The sequence below is a fragment of the Rhopalosiphum maidis genome, chromosome 1 (genome assembly GCF_003676215.2).
Source record: "Rhopalosiphum maidis isolate BTI-1 chromosome 1, ASM367621v3, whole genome shotgun sequence".
Taxonomy (NCBI): Eukaryota; Metazoa; Arthropoda; class Insecta; order Hemiptera; family Aphididae; genus Rhopalosiphum; species Rhopalosiphum maidis.
Genome location: NC_040877.1, coordinates 15353727 through 15362295, shown reverse-complemented (window position 1 = coordinate 15362295; position 8569 = coordinate 15353727). Strand labels below are relative to the sequence as shown.

The 8569-nt window shown below is 24.8% G+C and overlaps 1 non-coding gene and 1 pseudogene across 1 annotated transcript; both read right to left on the bottom strand.

The window, feature by feature from the left end:
* Positions 1-4345: 4345 nt before the first annotated feature.
* LOC113559120 lies at positions 4346-7780 on the bottom strand (annotated as a pseudogene).
* Positions 7781-7955: 175 nt separating this feature from the next.
* LOC113550730 lies at positions 7956-8074 on the bottom strand. Its single transcript, XR_003405041.1, has one exon. It is a non-coding gene; the product is annotated as a 5S ribosomal RNA (ribosomal RNA).
* Between the last annotated feature and the right edge of the window lie 495 nt (positions 8075-8569).

Sequence of the window (8569 nt, the reverse complement as noted above, 5' to 3'; positions counted from 1 at the left end):
TTTTGGCTGAAATCGGTGACGACCCTATTTAGATTTAAACTTTATGGTAAATATCAATTTTACTGAAAAATTTTAAATTCAATTATAAGTCACGGACTTTTTGGTTCGAAAATGAATAATTCATACTTTTTAATTTTAATTTTTTAATTAATTTTGTTTATTTATTATTATTTTTATGAAGTTTATAATATAGGTACATATAGTAAAGAAAACTACGTATATTCTTATAATTTTTTTTAAGTTTGAAAAAATACCTACACTAAATTAAAATTACTTTAAACAACAGCGTGCCGTATAATTATCCGTTCAAATTCTACATTTATTTATCATAGGCATTCATTACATTTTTTATTTTCTATAAAACTAAAAAACGTAAATACGTTTATTACTTACTTAGTTACATATTATAATGCTTTGGATCGTAAGAAGTTCTAAATTATTTTATGGCTTTTGAGCAAAAAAAAATTGGAGATTTTTTTGCGCTAATTGCCATTTTCTATTGGTATCTACCTGGCTACTTATATTGTTATGTATCTAGATACCAACATTTAACGAACATATTTACTCGCTTTTTATATTAGCAGATTAATTAAAACGTTTTAAATATAATTAACAAATTAATTGACAAGGGCGCTCGCTAAAATATAATCCGGGGGGGGGGCATAGTCAAAAGTATAAATACTTAAGCCATGCAAGTAGGTAATAAAACAATTAATATTTAATATTAAAAAAATAGCGGGGGGGGGGAGCTGTGTCTGCGGGTGCAGACTTTGTTAATTGATATGTTGTCATAATTTTATGAATAGCTATTAAAATCATGAAAATTTGTTCAAATATGTACAACAATCTTAGCATTAAGAACACGGGTATTCTAAAAAAAATGTACACTAAATGACATTAGTCACAAAAATACACACAATTTGATGGATCGTTTCCAAAACCCTACCTAAACATCTTGGTAAAATTGCAAAAATAATACAAACATATCAAATTTAATGTATTATTATTGTATAAATGTACTTATTCTAAAAAATTACACTATTAACCAAATATAAGCATTCAACATTTTAAAAATAAAATAAGCGTAATGACATCGCTATATGAGTACTGAAATATAATATATATCCAAATTCAGGCTATGACTAATTTCATTTTAATATTAGTTTTACATTATATAATACCAATAACTGTTATTGCGTAATAATTTACATTCATTTTATTGGATATTTATTTACCTCTCGACTGAACAATTTATTATTGTCAGTGTTTGTGAATGCAGTTCTAGCAGTTTTATTATGACAAAATTATACAAAAATAAAAATAAAGCGGTCGTATTGTAATCAAATTATGTATATAGTTGTGTCTGAAAATGAGCAAAACTTAACTGTACACCAGCGCCGCTTGTCAAGCGCACTCTGATTTTGTCATTGATTATAAATGTATAGTTTATTTATGTTTTTAAGTATACTTTGAAGGCCACATTTAAAAATGTATACAATTTGAAGAATGTCCTGTGGCGATACATATAAATTGCTTTATTTCTTATAAGAACCATTTTTGTTGTTGTTTTTCATAATTAAGCAGATGACTTTTTATTGAAATGTTGATATACCTAAATCAAAATTAGAAATGACAGTGAGTTCCGCTTAATGTGATCACTGGTTTATAGAATCAACCGTTTATTGGAATCAAAATTGAAAATCCCAAACTAGTTCTTATTTACTAATGTTAAATTAACCTTTTATTAGAATCACCAAGTACCGGATAACTGAATCATTTTTAAGAACATTCTTATCGTTTTAATGGTATTTCAAACTTTCAATGAAAAGAAACGTTTTGAAAAAGTTAAAAGGAGCTATTCGTAAATTTACCGTAAACGATACTTTTCAGTTGTTCCAAAAGTTATAAGTACAATATGTACATACATTATTATTTATTTATTTTTAAATAATTAAAAATCATGTATATATTATCATATTAACTGAATATGGACTTTAATTTCAAGCTAATATGAAAATGAAATTAGTAGATTCTCAAGTACAATCAAAAATAGATAGTTTTTTTTTACTTTATTTTAAATTTATTTGATTTTAATCTAATTTTAAACACACAAATAAATATAAACTCATCAATAAAAAAAAAAAAAAAAAATGTTTTATGGAATCAATCGGTTAATAGAATAAAAATTATCTGAACCAATGTGATCACATTAAGTGGAACTCACTGTAATATTAATTATTAAAATTTTCAAATAATAATAGCCCCGAAATCATCCAAAACTATTATAATTGATCTATTATCTTTAGTATATAAAGTTTACTTTCTCAAAAACTACGTTTTAAATTTCAATCAGGATTAATCAATATATTTAAAAATTCATTTGAAAAAGAAGTTGGTATCACTACAGAATAATGCTCTTTAAATGACTTACAAAATCTAAGTATTTGAAAATATGGTCTATAATAATACTAAAATATGCTAAATCAGGATTTAGAATTAATTTATCAATATATTATTTGAATCTTCCTGTATAGTATAGACAAATTAAAAATAAATATAGATTAACAACAGACTAAAAATCTTGAAGTATATGATTAATAATTAATATGTTGTAAGTATGTAATTAACTGAAATTAAATATTAGACAATTTATTATGTGTATAAGTAAGTATATATTTTAAAATAAAACTAGTAAAATAATTAAATCTTACATTATCTTCAACTATGATCTGTGATATAATACTGTATACAGCACATGTCACTGAAAGTTTCAAACGGAAGTTTTTGTTTAATAGGACGTGGGGGGATGTATGTATCCCCTGAGCTCTACTTTCCTCAACACTCCCCCCTAAGTTGCCATATAAGTGTGATAACAATTACCAATAACATTATACTAAATGAAGATTAAAGAATCTTTATTCTTCGCCCTCCATGCATTATATAAAACCGTTACTTGAGAGCGTCAATATTTTTGTTAAAACAAAAATTTACCTAGGTATATTATTATTTATTATGTTATTTAAATGTTATCAAGTATAAGGCGGTATTTACTTTATTTTATCATTTATCTCCACATACCTAGTAAATAATCATAGTTATTATTATATATTTATAACAGAAAATCGAACTTTCGATTTTTGTAGACTTTATACTCATCAATTACTTCATTATCTGGCAGAATTAATTTTAATATTTCGCCATTCCCGCAGCATTTACACTGTACATTATTATATAGCATTGAGGCAACCTCATTTAGTCTATTCTTGATTCTTACTTTATTATGGCCGTGCATCATCGTTTTGCCAGTTTGGTTATAGAATAAAGAATTTACCCGTAATAGAAATTATAGTAAGTGTACCTATCTGTAATTGTATGATGTATACCCATAATATTAGGACGGTACATATTAAATGTCAATTACAATATAAATTTATTCACAGACCCGTTCCTCATTCCACTTTTAAGGCAGGCGAGATGGCGATCACGAAAACTTGTCGGGATGAATGAGTCGCATTCCAAGAGCGGTGGGCTTCGATGTCTTATTGAGAAATTCAGGACGTGTAATAGGAAATGTATAAAAAATATAAGTCCTCAAATTGAGGGTATCTACATTGTATATTATTTATTTAAATACACGATGTTACAGGGGAAGAGGTAATATTCACCGGGTTCCCATTTATATGCAACGGCTTAAAATCAGAAAAAAGAGAGTATATACATTTTGAATATTCCGTGTTTATTATATCCTAACCAAAATTGGGAATTTGAGCATTATTTTTTGTATTCATTATTCTAAAATTATGTTTATTCAACATTAGTCGATAAAACCCCGCAAACTACCTACTATGGACTCATGTATTTTTTACATAATAACAATATCTATTTTTTCATGTCCTATTTCCCGTGTTCCACCGGTGACCTAATTATAGTACAGTATTATTATATAGAAAAACTTATATTGCAATTTACGTACTTTGACTCATTGGACTTTAAAATAAATCGTGACGATTGGCTAAATCATCTTTAATAAAAAAAATAAAAAATTGTATTGTATTATGTAAAAAAAAAATACATATAAACTATTATAAGATCATAGGTTAAATATAGGTTGTACACTAAGCTAAAGTTAAAAAAAAAGTACTAATTTTATAGTTTGCAGTCATAATAATATACCAAGACGTGTTTTAATAAATTAACATGCACCATCTGTAGACGATACGATAAAACAACAGAAATTATGCATGTTGTGTTTAATAGATAGCGTATAAAATCATAGTAAATATATTTTTTGGTTTCGTATAACGGTTATTACTTCAAATGGAAATTTCTCGGCTTTTTTCGTCACTTAGTCTTTTTTCACGTATTTCACCACATAGTTATGAAAACGAAAATCTCTAAGATAAATAAAAACATATCTATTAACATATATTATTTACTTTTACTAATTTTTTTACGGCAATTTTAGTTTATTGTTATAAATAACATTGAAAAAAAAAATGTATGTATAGGTACCTAATTATTGTTTATTTGTTTGTACCAAATCCATTTTACTTACTACATAGCACTAAGTATGTTTAAATTGTTATGATTGTTGATTATAAATATATCATAACATAATGTCACAATATTATTATTATTTAAAGTATACACTTAAATTACAAAAAAAAAAAAAAATTGGATGTATGAGCATAACCAAATAGGTTCACTATAGACATATGAGTTTCTCGCACTATTAAATTCTGAGCGGAGCGATGAATGTATTGATTTTATTATGATGTGTGTTTTTATTTTTTATATATTATTGTATATTTTTTATGTACACGATAAGCAGTCGACGAAATGCTTTGATTTTCAAAAATGGAAGTAGTTTTTAGTAGAAAATTGGATCTAGTTTGTGCTTTAGAGAGTTCAGATAAATAAAAAATGATCAATAATTATTTTTATGATCGGAAAAAATACACACATGCGCGCGCACAAAAAAATAAACAAAAATTAATGCAATTTTACGTAAATCCAATTTTTAACAAAATCAATTTTGTTTTTTTGGTATTACTCAAGAGCGAATAATCATAGATACTTGAAGTTTTTACCAAATGTTTATATTATATTAAGTTTTTGAGTTATTTATAGAATAATAGGCATAAGAAATTTTAGAATTTTTTAGTTTTTTTTTTTTAATAAATTTAATACAAAGCTCCTCATAAGTTGTTGATTCTCAATTAAAATGTATTGAAAATCTTTAGTTACAACATTTTATATAAATATTTAATTAAAGTTAAAGAAAACTGACAAAATTCATAAAAAATCATGAAAATTAGCTAATAGTTATGTGAAAGTAAAATTATGAACATTTTCAATCTATATAATACATATGTATATAAAAAATTCATTTTTATTATATGATAACATTTTTCAAAATATTTTAATTATTTTAGAGGTATTGTAGTAAACATCGTAAATTTTCAATTTTCTCATTTTTTTCTATAAAAATTATTCGTCAAGTCAAAATTTTTAATAATTTAATACAAGATCCCACACAAGTTGTTCTTATAACTACCTATATAAAATTATTGAAAATACATTGGTACGTTTATTTTTATACACATTCATTTTAAATTAGATTTTAACAAAGTTCATCAAAATCGCAACGAATTGCTAAATTTATTGTAGTTAAAAATTCATAAGAATTTTTCTTTTTTATCTAAGTTTTGAAAATGTAATTAGTATATTTTAAGGGCAATTTTTTTTAATATACATTTTAAGTTTAAATTTAGACAAAATTACTTATTAGATATAATATTCGATATTATTATTTTGTTTTATTTTAAAAACATTTTTCGGGGGAATTAAGAAACTTTCACGTATATTATAGTATAATGGATTTTACTAGACGCAATGACATTTTTGATTTTTTAAAATATCATTGTCTATTTATACTATGAATCTATTTTTACTATTTTACTGTATTTACAGAAAGATGTTATTAGTTTATTACAGTTTGAGTTGTCTAGTTGATATAATGTAGTATAGATATATATTATATACTATTATAATAACTAAATACTAATAATATAATAAATGCAATATTTTTAGAAAAAAATTTATCAAATTACTTAATTACCAAAAATAAAATAAAATATAAATAACTAATAGCTATATCAAAAAACATATTATGAAATCAACTTAGTTATTTAGGCTGATAGATCGTCTCCACTCAGAATCGTTTTTTTGTATATAAATGATAATATATCATTGAATATTTGAATTCAAATTTAACATACACAAAATAGTGACCCATTAGACATCTAATTGTATAACAGAGCGGTACCTACCGTCTACCTTGAAAAAAAATAACAGTTAATTTTTCTTTAAACTTATTGTACTTATCCTAACTATTTTTTTTAATTGGTTTCACATTAGGTATTAATTTTTTTTTTTTAATTTTAATTAAAGAACAATTATTATTATACTTATTTTTAGGAATATGATTCATTCTGGTCTTGGACATTGGTACGTTGTCTATAAATTTCTTCCACAAATCAGACATATCTTTATGTTTCAAAAATGACAATTCATCAGTGGTTTTTTTTTGGTATTCTGCATTTAGTGGCAAGGGTAAAATATCATATCCTGGACAAACTATTTGTGGTGGATCAAATTTGTGATCATTATAATTTGCAATGCAACTAAAAACATTTAATTATTTATTTAAAATTATTACAATATTAAAAATAAATAAATACAAACAAAAATAAAAATTAGTCCGTGTTGAATAGACAAGGACTTACCCTAATGCAATGAAAATCAAACCCATACCCGATAAAATTCAAAGGACAAATCTTAAATTTTTTATAAAAATTATATGTATATAATACATACATTAAGCTTAATAATAAAGTTATAGTATACATATGCGCCTAATACGTGGGAGCTCTGGGGATTGAGCAGCGAGCTCTTATCTATAAAATTTGTTTTCTTTCTACAACACCAAACACTTATTGTAAATTTTTAATATTAAAAATTTTCCTTTATGTATAATATTTAAATAAGTATGTGAGAAATAGTATTTTATTGAAGTACAGACAAATATATTTTAGTATACCTATACATATAAATTACTCACCTAATAGATATTACAGTTTTTACTCTCGAAACATCGAAAACACTTAAGTTTATTTTTAGTTGGTAAATTATAACTGTGAAAAAGGTTTGTAAAAAATTTAAACAGTTTCTTTTAAATATTTTATTATACATTTTTGATTGGCCAACTATTGAAAATCCAGCGCCTATGAGTATATTTTTACCTACTTTAATAGCATGTTATTGAATGTGATGGACTTTTTATATGCGTGTCCTACCACCTTCAGAAAAACTATCCTTGGTATAAGTTAAATAATATTCATCTTATAAATATAGCTTATATAGGGACCTAATCCTGGCGGTAATGTACATCCCGAATATTCATCACTAAGTTTTCCTTGTAAATTTTCAATATCACGCCTTCGAAATGTACTTTGAATTGGATTGTATAAGTTTGACTTCACTCCAGCTAGTTTTATTCTGGGTAAGTTTTCTGATATTAATTTTGACTTTAGTTTATCTGTTTTATTATTTTGACATCCGTCGATCAAATAGTTTCCAAGGCGTTCCGACGTAATTCGTTTTGGGTTCTCAACTTCGGCTCTTACGTTCTAAAATAAAATTATCATATTTAAATCTCTTAATCTTAGGAATATAAATTGTATATGAAGTTACTTACTTCTGCAGCAGCATCAGTCATAGCGTTCGTTTTTATATTAAGCCTTATAATATCTATAATACATATATATATTAGTGTTTTTTTTGATATTTTATAAAATGAAAAATTAGTTTATAATATATATTTATTGTGTCCTTGGTTACACTTTTTAAAAATGTAAAATATTTAAAATATTATTTTTATTTATTAAAAAAAATGCCAACGGCACGTAGTGTTCCCAAGCGGTCACCCATCCAAGTACTAACTACGCCCGACGTTGCTTAACTTCAGTGATCGGACGAGAACTGGTGTATTCAACGTGGTATGGTCGTTGGCGATAGTAACGAGTCTTTTAATTATATTTAAATATTTTATAAGTATGTATATGTTCAAGTATAATTGTACGGTTAATAAAATTCTTATAAGATTATATTTTTTTAATAGCAATAAATTGGACAAATGAATCACTAATCATGGAACATACTAATATATTGCATTTAAAAAACACAAATATTATCAAAACTTATTTAGAATTAGAAACGGTCAAAATGATTTTTTTATTCAATTAAAAATGGGTGTTCGCTTGAATAAATATACTACAGACCAGTGGTCTTCAACCGGTGGGTCGCGACCTATTTTTGTGTCCCGTAAGCTTTAAAATTGGGTCATGATAAATCTTCTTTTTAAAATAAAAATTAAATTTATAAAATGATATAAGGTAAAAAAATATTTTTTTAATTATTAAACATAGAAAATTAATAAATGAAATTACAGTTAAAAAAATGTTGTATTGTATTCAGTTTTAATAGTACTACTGCAAAACATTAAGCA